This window comes from Ictidomys tridecemlineatus, unplaced genomic scaffold (assembly GCF_052094955.1).
Source record: "Ictidomys tridecemlineatus isolate mIctTri1 unplaced genomic scaffold, mIctTri1.hap1 Scaffold_58, whole genome shotgun sequence".
NCBI classification, from domain to species: Eukaryota; Metazoa; Chordata; class Mammalia; order Rodentia; family Sciuridae; genus Ictidomys; species Ictidomys tridecemlineatus.
The window spans coordinates 128,159-143,535 of record NW_027523917.1 but is presented as its reverse complement, the minus strand read 5'-3'; the positions used below and the strand labels follow the sequence as shown (position 1 = coordinate 143,535).

The 15,377-nt window shown below is 31.3% G+C and overlaps 1 long non-coding RNA gene across 7 annotated transcripts in view; it reads right to left on the bottom strand.

Moving 5' to 3' along the window:
• The window catches only part of LOC120892608 (uncharacterized), a 162,162-nt gene that overhangs the window by 133,424 nt on the left and 13,361 nt on the right, over positions 1-15,377 (bottom strand). For 6 of the 7 annotated variants that reach the window (XR_013433603.1, XR_013433607.1, XR_013433608.1 and 3 more), the window contains exon 2: positions 8,941-9,037. The exons of the other annotated variant lie outside the window; for it this stretch is intronic. This is a non-coding gene — a long non-coding RNA (uncharacterized LOC120892608). The remainder of the gene's footprint in view (positions 1-8,940; positions 9,038-15,377) is intronic. 7 annotated transcript variants of the gene reach the window in all.

Sequence of the window (15,377 nt, the reverse complement as noted above, 5' to 3'; positions counted from 1 at the left end):
CCAAACAACAGGAAAAACAGAAAATTTATATAAATTGAGGGACATTACAATTGTAGCAAATAAGGTTATGATTTAAAAAAATTAAAAGCACATTAAAATTCTTGTTAAATAAATTTAACACTTATTTTATTTCCTTGATTTTATTTAACTTAATTTCGACCATAATTTTAAGTTTGTAAGAGTTCTGATTCTCCACGTTGTTTTAACTACATGCCAGTACTGAGAAAGGATCATTGGTATTGATACCATACAGATGAAGCACAGATGTTAAACCACTTGTCCAAAGTCACTAAGTTAATAAATACAAGATACAAAATGTTTGTAAAGTGATTTTTAAAAACAAGGTTTATTTTAAGAAACTGGTTTCTAAAATAAAGCCGATTTTCAGAACTGTTAAAAAAAAAACAAAAGGAATCTAAAAACCAACAAAAAGAAAAAAATTTAAATTACTCTAGACTCAAAAAAGTAATATAATGCTTGTAAAAAAAAAAAAAGTAACCTTACTAGGAAAGACTAACTTCATTGAAAGTGAAAAGATGGAAAATGATGTTTGAAGAAGATGGAATGAAAAAAAGCAAGAGGAGTACTTATATTCATATCTGATGAAACAGAATACAGCCAAACTTGGTAAAGAGACAAAGAAGGTCATTTCATATTAATAAAGATAATAATCCATAGATGTGTACTATGCATTTTGTTAAGATAAGAAAGCCTTGATACTAAAAATGGAAAGAATAAAAAGAGAAAAGTACAGGTAATCTCATTGATAAAATATAGATATATCCTGGATTTGTGGTATATAACCACAATCTCAGGTACTTGGGAAGGCAAGGCAAAAGAATCAGAAGTTTGAGGCCAGCCTGGACAACTCAGGAGACCCTACCTAGATCCAGAATTTTAAAAAGTTTTTAAAAAGAGCCTGGAATGTAGCTCACTGGTAGTGTACTTGCCAAACAAGCATGAGGCCCTGATTTCAATCCCCAGTACCATAAACAAATGAACAAACAAAAAGGATACACATACTAAATCCCCCAAAATATATTAACAAATCAAACTTCATGATAAATTTAAAAATTTTATGGGGGAATGAGAAGAGAGCTGTAAAACAATAGGGGATTTTATGGTCAGTGAGACTATCCTATATGATACTGTAACAGTATATAGATTATCATGAATTTGTGAAAACTCAGAATATTACATCACAGAGTAAACTCTAATGTAAACCATGGACTTCAGCTGATTATAATGTATTGATATGATTTCATCAATTACCACAGTAATTGATAGATCTTAAAACAGGAAATGGAGGTAGAAGGAGGATAAATGAGAACTATCTATATTTTCTGCTTATTTTTTATATAAGCCTAAAACTGCTCTAAAAATTAAGTCTTTTGACAAAAAAAAAGGTTCTATTAATAATGAATGCTTTTAAATGGTCAAAATCCAAAAATAAATTTAATTACAGATGTACAACCCCCCCAAAAAAACCCTCTAACATAGTGAAAAAAAAACCTAAATGGAGAAATAAAATGACTGTGAATTATAAGATCTGATTTCATAAAAATGTAAATATATCAACCACGGATGTATAAAAGTACCATTAATCTTTGCACTTCCACCTGTGAACTACTTTGACATGAACAATGATGGTACAGGAGACTTTCCACTGTCATTCAGTGGGTAGAGCCTATGATGGAGAAATGCTCCACAAAAAAGAATAATCCAGCCCCAAATGTCAATAGTGTCTATCCCAGTTGAGAAACTCTGATACACAGATTCTAACAAGTTTTCTAATTAGTTTTACCAAGTTTATTGGTAGAACTAATTACAAAACACACAATCTCACATGCACACCAAGAATTTTCTAGTCAAGGGATTTTTTTAAAGTAACAAATTAATTATTAGAATACAGAATCCAGAAGACTTTCCTGTAAGCAAATACTTTGCATATGCTAATGGTTCCATTGTACAAATAGTAAAAAAACTAGGGGACTTTTCACACTTAAAAAATCTACAACTCCAGATGGAGTAAAAACCTAAATTTCCAAGGTTAAACTGAATATAAATAAACTTTATATAAACTAGAAGTTTTTATTTAAAAACCAGGAGAATATTTTCTTGACTATCATGTAAAGAATTTCTTAAATAAGTTAAATGTGGGGTCCCATACCTATACACTTAGCAACCTGAGAAGCTGAGGCAGGAACATCATAAGTTCAATACTATTCCTCGACAACTTAGTGACATTATCATATAAAAAACACTGAAAAAAGAACTAGGGACATAAAAGTGGTAGAATGCCCTTGGACTCAATCTCTAGTACTACAAAAAGATGAAGGGAAAAGGGGGAAAAAACAACAACAAGAATTTCCCACATAAAACACAAAATGCACATAAAAGAGAAGACTAACAAATTTCATTACATTTTAAAATTAAGAACTTAGGCTCATTCATTCTTTCAACAAATATTTATAGGTGCTAGAGATATAACAGAGAACAAAACAGATAGAAACCACTTCCCTCAAATAATAATATATCAAATTATGAGAATGAGGAGAAAAAAAGAACCTACTGCAAGGTGGGAAAGGACAGCATATGCATGTGAGTATATGTGTATAGATATATATATATTTTTTTTCATCAAGAGACTGGTTTTATCAGAAAAATCTTACAAATCAATTAAAAAAAACGACCAATATTGCAAGAGTAAAATAATCAACTGATATATGAAACAGTACACAATCTCAAAAGCAGGAGAGGAAATAAAAATGAAAAACATAACATGAGACTTTGGAAGCTACCTCACAAGACAAATCTAAAAATATTGTCAATACTATGTTTGAGCAAAGATATGAAGCCATCTGATTTCAGTGACATTGACTAGTTAGAGCATTAAAATTAACTACAACCATTTCAACAAAGTATGGCCATTATATTTTCAAGCCCAGCAAGAACTTTGACTCCATGGTATATAAATCACACCATTTTGTACAGGGATACTAACTAACATGTATAAAAGATAGTTTATAGTAATATTGTTTATATTACCTACAAGCTAGAAACAATTTAATTTCTTTCAAGGGTAGAAGTATAAATAAACTGGTATGCTTATAAAACTGATATTTTATAGAAGCTCTCAAAATAGGGCAATTTGCCTCTCCAGGGGCATTTAGCAACCTCTACAGACATTTTTGATTGTCATAACTCAGGGAGAGAAGAAAGAGAGAAATGTGTTATTGGTAACTAAGAGTTACAGGTAAAAGATATTGCTAAATGTTCTATGATACACAGGAGAAACCAAAACAACAAAGAATTGTCTTTATCATATTATTGTACATAAATAACTACAGTACAGGAAACATAAAAGTAACACAAAGAGTAGGTATAGTTAACTATCCAAATAAGGAGAGCAGGCAAAACTATTTTATTTAAGGACATAACTACTAATTATAAAGCTATAAAGAAAAGCCAAGAAATAGTTCTCATAAAATCAAGGTAACACTTATCTCTGTGGGAAATGGAAACAGTTGTGATGGGGAGGGTCATACAACACAGAAAGGAAGGTTCTTGTGAAGTCCTGGCAATATTCTTTTCTTTGACTGGAGTACTGGTAACACTGGAATTCATAATATATTAAATTATAAAACCTATACTTACATATTCTATATATCTTCTGTATGTATAAAATGTCACAACTTAAAGAAACTTAAGAAAAATGATAATGTACTTGTACATGTTTAGAGATAAGGATTCATTAAATTCAAAAGAGAATACTGATTAATACATAATGAACCCATTAAATATACACTTGTTAGTTTCTAAGCCACAGGCACATATATACACACACACAGATAAGGATACCAGTGCCATTTATTTACTTGGGAGAAGACAATAAATCATAGTATTTCAGTAGGGACATAAAATAAGGGGAAAAATCAGAATTAGAAGTGTTTTATGTAGCCCATTACTACTCTCATTAACTAGAACCTAATTAAGTTCCTTCTGAAAATATCCTATGTTTAGGAATCTTAGTTTTCATAAGTACTGCCAGAAAACCAATATGGAAGCAAAATTGAGGGTGAATCCAAAGATTGGGTGTCCAATAGGTACACACATACATTATTAATTATGGTTATCTAAGAGTAACATAATTTTTATTTTATCTCAATTATATACATATCACTTTTCTTAACAGCAGCTATTAAATTGTGAGGACATAAATAACTAGTTTGGATATAACTATTTTATAAAAGGAACCATTGTATTTCTTTTGGCCTAGAGGTGCCACAAAAAAATTCCTGTGACACTAATGGGCTCACAAATTAGGAAAGTTCAAGGAACTGACTAACTGCTCCTAGGTTTAATTCTCTGGCAATCCTGCACTCCTAAGGAGCATTTGGAAGTCAATATAAGTACTACAAAACAGAAATATTAGTTGTGATAACCAAATAAGAAAGGTTATTTCTAATCATCAATTCTCAAACATATACTTTATATAAAAAGACATTTGTCAATGAAAAATATTTATCATTACCCCACATAAACACTTTGAAATGTTATGTATTGGTGTAAACCAGAATGTATGCATATATTCATCAATATTATGTATTTAATAAAGTATAATACTTTTGAACATGGCTAACACATTCATTTAGGCAAGCATAATTCTATTAATCTATCCCTATAGTTCTATGAAAAGCCCTTTTAGCTTCCTCATAAATTTATTTCTTTTTTTTTTTTAAAGAGAGAGTGAGAGAGGAGAGAGTGAGAGAGGAGAGAGAGAGAGAATTTTTAATATTTATTTTTTAGCTCTCGGCAGACACAACATCTTTGTTGGTATGTGGTGCTGAGGATCGAACCCGGGCCGCACGCATGCCAGACGAGCGCGCTACCGCTTGAGCCACATCCCCAGCCCCCTCATAAATTTATTTCTATAAACATTTATAAAGTTATACAACTTAAGACTACAACACAAGATTAACAGTTTTAAACTTTTCCTTTGTCATCATTCCCTATTCATTAATACTAAATATATCTTTTATTGAGTTAGTTGGCCCATTTTGATGGAGGGCTCCCACAGTAAATAGAATTCTTTCTAAATGGTTCAAATGAAGAGACTTTTGTGAAAAGACTAAAGATAAATGGGCAGTTAGGGAGGCAATCAGTGGTGCTGATGCAATCTAAGATAGCTAAAGTTGGAAACCAATACTGTATCCTAGGGTTCAAGATCCAAGATGAGAAAACAATACTGCCCATGTTCTTCAGTCATGGTAAGATGTTCCATTTGCCTTGTCATTGGTTGTGGTATCCTTCTAGTCTGTAACTAATGGTTAAAAAAAAAAAAGCCTCTCGATACCCTTACTCTCTTCCTATTTCAAGCCAATTTTATTTATTAACATATTAATTGTACAAACTAACAGGTTTCATTGTGATATTTCCATACATGTATTTATATCATGTGTTGATCATATCCAATCCTCCCTTCTACCCTTTCTCCCAAACTCTTCCCTTTCCTAAATAGTCCTTATTGATAAATAGTCCCCTTGTTAAATAGTCCCTATTCCATCAAGACAAGTTATGTAAACATAGATTAGTCATTTGATCTTATGCAGCTTTAGGGGGAATAACTGATACAATAAAACTTGAACCTGCATTTTAGAAATTTAATTTATAACAAAAAGGTCTGTATGTATGATACAAATCTTACCTCAACATATTAGAAATATAGTTCATTTGTCCTTTGTTGACCTTCACTATACTGTGCCTATTATATAGAAGTTTTCAGTTCTCTTTTTAGTACAGTTTAATTACTGTATGGAATGATATGATTAATTTGTTTCGTTTGCATTCAATTTTAGAACTTACACCTTCATCTTTCTTGATTTCCATTTTATTTTTGTTGAGTGTGTGAAATTTTGAGATAGCATTCAAAGTTAAGGACTATTCAAAAAGCATTTTCAACCAGGCATGGTGGTGCATGCCTATAATTCCTGTGGTTCAGGAGGCTGAGACCCTACGCAACTTAGCAAGACCCTGTCTCAAAATAAAATAACAAAAGGGCTTGGGATGTGGCTTAGTGGCAAATCACTTCTGGGTTCAGTCTTTAGTACCAAAAAAAAAAAAAGGTATTTTCAAATTAAGTATCCATCCCCACCCCAATTCCCTCTATATTTTTCCAGCTAATTCTCATTCTCACTCTCCCTCCCTTTCTTCCCCCTCCCCCACAATCCCTCCCTATTTGTAACCAATCTCATTGATCTCTGGTTTATTCTTTTTATATTTCTTTTCAGTCATATAAGCATATACATGTGTATATCTAAATTTCTCTCTTCTTAGGAAAAAAAGGATGTATACTTCAGATTTTCTTTTGCACTTTGCCCTTAAAAATTTATTAATGCATGTTAGCACAGATATTCCCCATTTTATTTGTTTAAAGTGCCACAAAAGCCCAGTGTGTAGTTATACCACAAAGACCTGTTCATGAATGCTTTCTCTTTCAGTAATCACAATAGCAAAGATAGTAGAAAGAACCTGAATATCTAAAGACAGATGAATTGGTAAACAATTTGTGAAATTCATATATAACATGGAGTATTAATCAATCATGAAAGAAAAATGAACTACTGATACAGGCTACAATTTATCTAATCCTCAAAAATATACGGTAAGTACGAAACATCTTTATGTGTCCTCCCAAAATTCTTAGGCTGAAATCTTAAGTCCCAGTGCACTGGTATTAGGAGACAGGGACGAAGGAAATAATTAGGTTATGAGAGTTAGTGACATTATAAGGTACCCTGCATAGTTCTTTCACCCTCTTTTTATCATGGATACAACATGAAATCAGTAATTTACAGCCTGGAAGGGAAACCAAACAAGGACCAGACCATACTGGCACTCTTATCCTAAACTTCCAAAAATAAATTTTTGCTTTTTATAAGATAACCAATCTTTCATGATGTTAAAGCCACCCACACTAAGACAGCTGCACGATATAAACTGTATACTTTAAAATGGCTATTATATAGCCAATCCCAAAAGAACAAATGCCTAATGTTTTCTCTTATATAAGGAAGCTGATTCATAGTGGGGTAGGGAGGGGGAGCATGAGAGAAATAGACAAACTCTAGATAGGGCAAAGGGGTGGGAGGGAAAAGGAGAGGGCAGGGGGTTAGCAAGGTTGGTGGAATGTGATGGACTCATTATCCAAAGTACATGTATGAAGATACAAATTGGTGTCAACATACTTTATATACAACCAGAGATATGAAAAATTGTGCTGTATATGTGTAATAAGAATTGTAATGCATTCCACTATCATTTATTTTTTTAAAAAATCAATTTTTAAAAATGGCTGTCATATAAATTTCACATCATATTTTAAAAAATCACACTGATACCATTTTTAAATCATTAAGCTGAAAATTTTGAGAAATATAGTACTGTTTAAAATAACAAAAAAAAATAAAATAACAAAAAATAAATATATTTTTTCCCTAAAAAAAGAGGGGGCATGAAAGCTCTATACACTAATATGTTTTGTGTTATAGGTATTTAGAAGAAATTGTATGCATTTCAACCTATAAGTGTGGAAATTAGAAGGCTAGAAAGAAAAATAGATTGGAGGACATATAATAATTTAGACAGGAGCCATCTATTATGCAGAGATAAATGAGAAGACAAAAAGTGTAAAGACTTTTTATTATATAACTTAAAAATTATTTTAAGAGCCATGGGAATACATTGCAGGAGTAAAATTTTAAAGACTACTTACTATTTTTAAAGTAAAAACCCAGAACTCTTGGAGTGCAAGAGATAATATATGAAAAACATATTATCAGTGGTTGCTCCACCAATTTTACCAGAGTAAAATGAACAAACTTTCTTAGTTTTAAATAGCCTAATCTCTACCTACTCCCTGCCAGTCTCTAAACTCTAAGGTTCAGCCATTGAATTCTGTCCTGGAGTCAATTGTGGCTTCTTGTCTTTTTGTACACTGCTACTTTTTGCTGTTCTCTTCAAACATCCTTATATTCATTTCAGGGTCTGCTTCCTCTAGGATGTATTATTTTGTTGTTTTACCATCTTCCCACATTAATATATACAGGTACAGCCCAGCTGGATCAGAAGCTCATCCCTATTATTCTCATGATCTTTTGGGTTAGGGATATAGACAATAAATGAAACTTCCTGACTCTTGAGTCTTGATTTTGGCCCTAACTGTATGAATCCAGATAAACTTACCTAACACCTTTAATCTCAGATTCTGATCTATAAAATAAGAATCACAACTACCTGATAAGACTGTTAACACAGATTAAATCAACTAATGTAGTTTAGAAAAGCACAAGGTTTGACATATCTAAACAGTCATTAAATAATATCTGGTTTTTATAATCGTAACACTTCACTGAACTAGTCATATATTTCCTTTATTATTCCTTAGAATAAAGACACCTTTAAATATTAGACTCTTTTAATCTAAGCTATAACTATTCTACATGAGAAAAATATCTAGTAAATACCTGTTAAAATGATAAAAATATCACTTTAATTAAATTGTTTTATGGATTTTGCAAATGCACAAAATTGTGAATGTTAGCAACTACCACACTTTCTAACATGAAGCTTATGTACAAAAATGAGTAAAAACAAGAAAATGTTATGATCTAAAAATTCAATTCAAAAAGGTATTGCATAAAATTCATATTTCCTCCCTAAAGTTTCAAAAAAATTCAGAAACGCATTATTTTATAGGAGCAAAATGGAACTAGAACAAAAATGAATATCCTTAAATAATTTACCAATTATTTTCTCTATCAGAAAAAAATTAGTACATAATTCTAGAATGAATTATATTTGAGTAGTGCAGGTGAAGTAAAAAGTCACCCTGCTGGGCTGACAGGCTCAATGTACATCGTTTATTTTAATATTCTGTACCTCGACATCCTGAACACTGGATAAAAAAGTTGATTAAATCCAGAAGTGCGATGTCCCTGTCTTGTTTATATGATTCAATCCAGTCGTCCACCACAGACTGTGGAAAAAAAATATAAAAATGAAAACTTCAAAAAATTTTGATATCATAGCAAATAAATTTTCAAAAAGTTTGTATTTGTGGGTCTATTTGAATAAGAAAACTACTTATCTGACACTACTTCTCTGTAGCCAAATAAAAGCAAAGATAACTCTTTTTTAAAAAGGTCAATAAAATGTACATTACTAGTTCTCATTCACAATACACCAAACAAACTCGACTTTACCAATCCCTTGAAGTCAAGCAAATATAATTATTCAAAAACTATATTATAAAAACAACCTCAAAATTAAGCCAACTTCACTCCTTACAGATAAATGTTTTCTGAGTATCAGGAAACCTACTAAAGAGTGCAGAACATATGTAACAAAATGAATTTTTTCAGAAATAAAAGGAGGGTTCAATATTTCGAAATCAAATTTATGAAAAAATTAAATGGTTGCACTTCTTAGATTTCAAAACTGTCTGATAAAATTAAGTCAATCTCAATAAAAAATACTTCTACAAAAACCAGAGTAAGATGGAATCTACTCAGAGAAAATAAAGACAAAGACTAAAATACATTTGTTACTAAAATATTTAAGACATTTCAACTAAACAAGCAACAAAGCAAGGATACCCCTTGTAGCCATTCAACACAGGTTTGAACCTTTTGTTAACGCAAATATTAGTAAACCACTAATATAAACAAGTCTCTTTTGCTACAAATAAGAAACTTAAGGCTCTGCTACAGTGATTCAACAGACTAATAAAATAGAAAAATTTGATAAGACCATTGATAAAAAAAAAGGCTTGAGCATTACAATAACTAGACAACATAAAAGGAAGAGAGGTTTGTTCACAACTAAAAATGCCAAAAATAAATTCAAGAGAAGTACAAGCACTAATAAGGAAAATGTTTGAAAAATTTACAGGATATAAAAAAATGACATAAATATGTTCTGAATTTAAAAACAACACCACCAAAAAGTTCAGTTTTATCTCAAAACTGTATTGTCTTCTCAGCTTCTGAGGCAAATTAATGAGATTTTAGTTGGCATTCTAGTTAGCAAGACTGTTTGGGATATTCTTTGGTGGGAGTTGAGGATGGGAATCAGAATAAATATATAAAACATAATACATTTTTTAAAATTTTATTTGTGCACTGAAGTATGTTTGTACACAGCAAAATGCATAAATCTTAAGTTACACCTTAATAAACTGACCAATACAGCTATGTAATAAACAAGAAAAAGAAAATATTTCCAGAATTGAAACATGTTCCTTCCTGATACTTTCCTGTAAGTAATCATTTCTAATCCAAAGGGTAATTATTATTCTGACAGTTATTACCAAAAATTAGTTTGATATGTTTCATCTTTTGTGTTTCCTTTCAGCAAAGTTATATTAGTAAGATCCAATTATGTTATTTTTCATATTAGTAATTCCTTTTTTGTATTGCTGAGTAGTGTTTTACTTTATAAATTGATAATAATTTATTATCCATTTTACTGTTAATGGACATAAAGCTGTTTTCAGATTAGGATAATTACAAGCAAACTGTTTTAAATGTACACATCTTTTGATGAACATACACATTCTTTTCTACTTTCTATATAATCAGCAGTAGACTTGTTAGTATACAGAATATACATGTCAAGGGTTAGCAGACTATGACAAGCAATTTCCCAGAAACAAGTATAGTAAATTATACTTCCACCAACAGAATAGGAACAATATAGGAGATTTCCAGATGCTCCATGTCCCAATCAATACTAGGTATTTTTAGTCTTTTTAATGTAGTCCATTCTGGCTGGGTTAACCTTCTTTTATTACCTTTTATTGAAAAGAATCACTTTCATTTCTTCTAAGTAAAAAGAGAAGACTTTTTTTTGTACATAATCCTATCTTCCTATATTATCACACAGTGTTTGGGAGGTTTTATTTTAAAAATGAACAGAAACTAAGAAAAATATTATGGTGGTAGGAGAGGGCAAAAATCAAAAAGTATTGTACGGTTATCTGTTGAAAGTTCAGCTCTGCTGAGAGTTGGGTCTCATCACTAGTTCAGGATAATGGTGAGAACCAGGGAGTAAATGCAGAAACTTTAAATATTTAGCACCCAAGCAAAAAACTTTGTGAGACCTTGTTAAAAAAGTGTGGCACAAGGCTGAGGAAGAATCTGTTTCTACATTTCTATGTGGGTCCACCATTGTGAAAGCATTCTGAACATGGTGACAGAATTTTTCATTCCCCGGTATTGATTTATATTCCCACCAGTTATACATGAAGAGCTCAAAACATTCTGAGAAAACCTGTGTGCTGGAAATTGCATTAGAAGTACTAAAATTTACTACAAAGGTACTGAATATAAATCAGAAAATAACAGACAAGTAACATAAAAGAACAAAGTACAGAAGTAGTTTCAGATATACAGAACACATTATGCAGAAAGTACTTCAATTTTAGAAGGCAAACATCAATTTATTAATAAATTATATTAACATAATTGATTATTCATCTAGGAGTTTAAAAAAATCATACTATTTAAAAGCTCTCAGAAGCCAGGCACAGTGGCACACTTTTGTAATCAACCTATTCAGAAGGCTGAGGCAGAAGGATCGAAAGTCTAAGGCCACGCTGGGCAACTCAGAAAGACCCTGTCTCAGAATAAAATAATAAGGATGGGGGTACCCCTGAGTTCAATCCCCAGCACTGCAAATTAATTAATTAAATTAAATATAAAAGCTACCAGAAAAGTGTGGGGACAAAAGAACATGAGAATATAAAGCAATAAAGAAGCGTTGGTAGACAGAAACTACAGACATATATGTATGAGAAGTATTACTATGGGCATAGGTGGGTAGATAATGCAGCCTGTTACAGAGGACCTTGTGTGGGATAAAAGTTTAAAGAGAGAAAAAGAATAGAAAACCATAAACATGCCTCATAATCAAACTGCTGGAAATCTTCAGGAAAAGAAAAAAAATCTTAAAGGAGCCAGAGGATATATATGTGGGAACGACTGACAAGAAGGATGGTATATTTCACACCAAAAAATAATGCAAGCTCATGGATAATGGAACGATCTAGTTAAAATACTGAAAGAAAGAAAAAAATATGTCCATATAGATTTTTTTTAATACAGAATCTACCCAAAATAAATCTTCCAAATAAAGGCAAAATAACTTTTAAAACAAAACACTCAACAAAAAATATAAATAAAACCAAGAAAATGGACTAAACACTCTTCTTTAGACTGGTCAACAAGACCCAACCATTACGCAGACAAGTAAATTATAGAGAAGGAAAAATGATATTAGCCTCATACATCCAATAATTACTCCTTGGAAGTCACTTATATTAAGATTTTTACCAACTTTCTGCTTCTTTAGGCTGTGTTTACAGCAGCACCACTCCCTTAAAAAATTTCCTCTTTTTTAAGAGTCTGAGAACTATTAGAGTCCAATTATATCTCTTCCCAGGCCCTGAATTTGAGCCCAATATAACATATTCATTTAAGTAGTTTATCAATACTGTCATTATAAAGAACACTGCTATTTAAAAGAGAAAAAATATCTAACCACGTGATATTTACAAGAGATACTCCTTAAATACAAGAGCACAAGTAGCTTTCAATATTAGGGTAATAATATATACCATGCAAACAGTAATTGTAAGAATATGGCTACACTAAACAGAAATAAAGACAAGGAATATTATCAAACATGAAGAGGAATATTCCATAATAATAAATTCTTTAGGAAGATATAACAATGCTAAATTTGGATACACTAAATAACAAGTCTCAAAACATATACAACAAAAACTGAACTAGAAGAATAGACAAATTCATAATCATACTGAGATTTTTAATACACATCTCTTAGTAGCTGAAGAAAGAAGCAAACAGACCAAAAAAGTAAGTATATAGTTTTGAATAAGACAAATGTGACCAAATTGACATGAATAAAAAATAATGTCAATGATTACAGAATATAAATTCTAACACACATAGAATTCACCAAAACATGTTATGGATCAAATCTTTTAAGTACTTAAGGGCCTGAAATAACAAAGAACATATTCTCTGGCCATAACAGATTCAAGTCAGAAGTAGATAACAAAATATCCCCAAATGTTTGGTAATTAGAAAATTTTTTAAACTAAAGATAATAAAAACATCTAAGTTTGAAAATACAGCTAAAGTGGTGCTTATGGAGACGAAACATCAGACCTTTAAATAGTTACTTATAATTTGACTGGAAATGTGTCTCACTGGTACAGTGCTTGTCTATCATATACAAGGCTCAATCAAATCCAGTACTACATACATACTTACATATACACACTTATATTTTACAAATTCCACATTTATTTAAAAAGATCTAAATAAATGGTCTAGGGTTTCACCTTAAGAAAAATAATATTCCAATATGGGTTGCCCTTATTTGTGGAGTAGGAAAGGTACACAGGATAATTTCAAAAAACATTTTGGATACGATAGTCCTAGATCTTCAAAGAGAATCCTATAACTTTAGAATACCTAAATCATAAATCACAAACACACAATTACTCTGGGACCTTAATATGACAAAGGTTCTATAATCCTAAGTAAGTAGCCTTCAGTATCAATATCCAGTTGACAGAACATAAAAATCATTTTTAAAAAAGCATCTCATAGTAAGTTTTTGTGACTCAGATTTGAAGTGTACTTCATTGACAAAACATCAGTAGCCATATTAAATATTTGGATATTAGAGAAGTGAAGAAATTCTCTACTACCAAGAAGAAAAATTAAATTTTGGTATATTTTTGTTATCTCTGCCAAAATCAGTCCAACTTCCAATAATTGTGGCAGCCTTCCTACCACATAGAGACTATTCCTTCCTGCATGGATATTTTTGTTTAGTAAAAAAAAGCTAATCAATTTAAATATTTATAAAAGAATGTTTCATAAAACTAATATATTCATACATTAGGATGAAATGTAAATAGTAATACAAATGAGCTGAATCTACAGTTAGCATTAATGATAATGAAGGTTATTTGTGACATTAAGTGAAAAGAGAAATGTATGATACTAATTTTAAAGCAAATTCACATACATACCTCCAGAATAGAAAAACGTATGAAAAATTCAAGCTGTGATACTGATAGTTTTCATATCCACAATTCAACATAAAGAGTTTTATTATAAGACTTTACTACAAAGAAAATCTCTGAGAGCTCAGCCACAGATATTCAACAAGAAGACCATTAGAAGACTCAAAATTACAGATTATAAATGACAAATATCATGACATTTGTTATAATCATGATTCTTATGTACTAGAGAACAGTGCAGAAATTAATATTCTGTTTTTCTCCATAAGGAATATGAGGCAGTTCAAAAAATAACATTTTTAAATTAAGAAAGAAAATAAAGAGAAGACAACAACAACAACAACAACAAAAATTAAAGCAAGGAAGAAAAATTACATATATGGTACAAAATAGTCAATGTTAAAAATGAATTTTAAATCTTGCCTTTAATCTCTCCATAAGGCTTAGAGATCAATTCAATTTGGTTATCTATGCAGTGTACTAAGTTGATATTCTTAAACTGTTAGGTAAATATATTTTTCAGTAGCATTTGACAGAATGTTGGTTAAACACACAAAGGCACAGAGAACTAGTATCCTATATTATAGATTCATTTGCTTTGTAGAAAGACAAGCAGATGGCAAAGAAAATACAGTCACATGTAAACTCTAATCTGGGTCAGGAATGATGGCATACACCTATGGTCCAAACTACTTGGAGGCTGAGGCTCGAGGACTGCCTGAGCCTAGGAGACAGAAGTCACTCTGGGGTACAAATAGACCATGTTTCGAGGCAGGTGCGCCGGAAGCGGGGAAGCAGACCTAACCACAGTAATCCTTTTTTTAAAACATTCTAATTTGTTATATATGAGAGTGGAATGCATTAAAATGCATATTACACACATAGAGCACAATTTTTCACATCTCTAATTGTATACAAAGTATATTCAAACCTTTGTATCTTCATATGTATACTTTGGATAATGATGTCAATCTCATTCCACCATCATTTCTAACCCTATGCCCCGTCCCTTCCCTTCCCACCCCTCTGCCCTATCTAGAGTTCATCCCTCCCATGCATCCCCTCCCTATCCCACTATGAATCAGCCTTGTATCAGAGAAAACATTCCCATTCTCTTCTAAACTGAGAATCATTGTATAATAAATGTATGAAATTTTCCCCCCTGCAAATCACAAGCATTTTTTTGTGTGTAAATGCATAAGTTCTACATAGTGAGAATTTTTTTATTACTTCATGAGACTTATCTTATTACTAC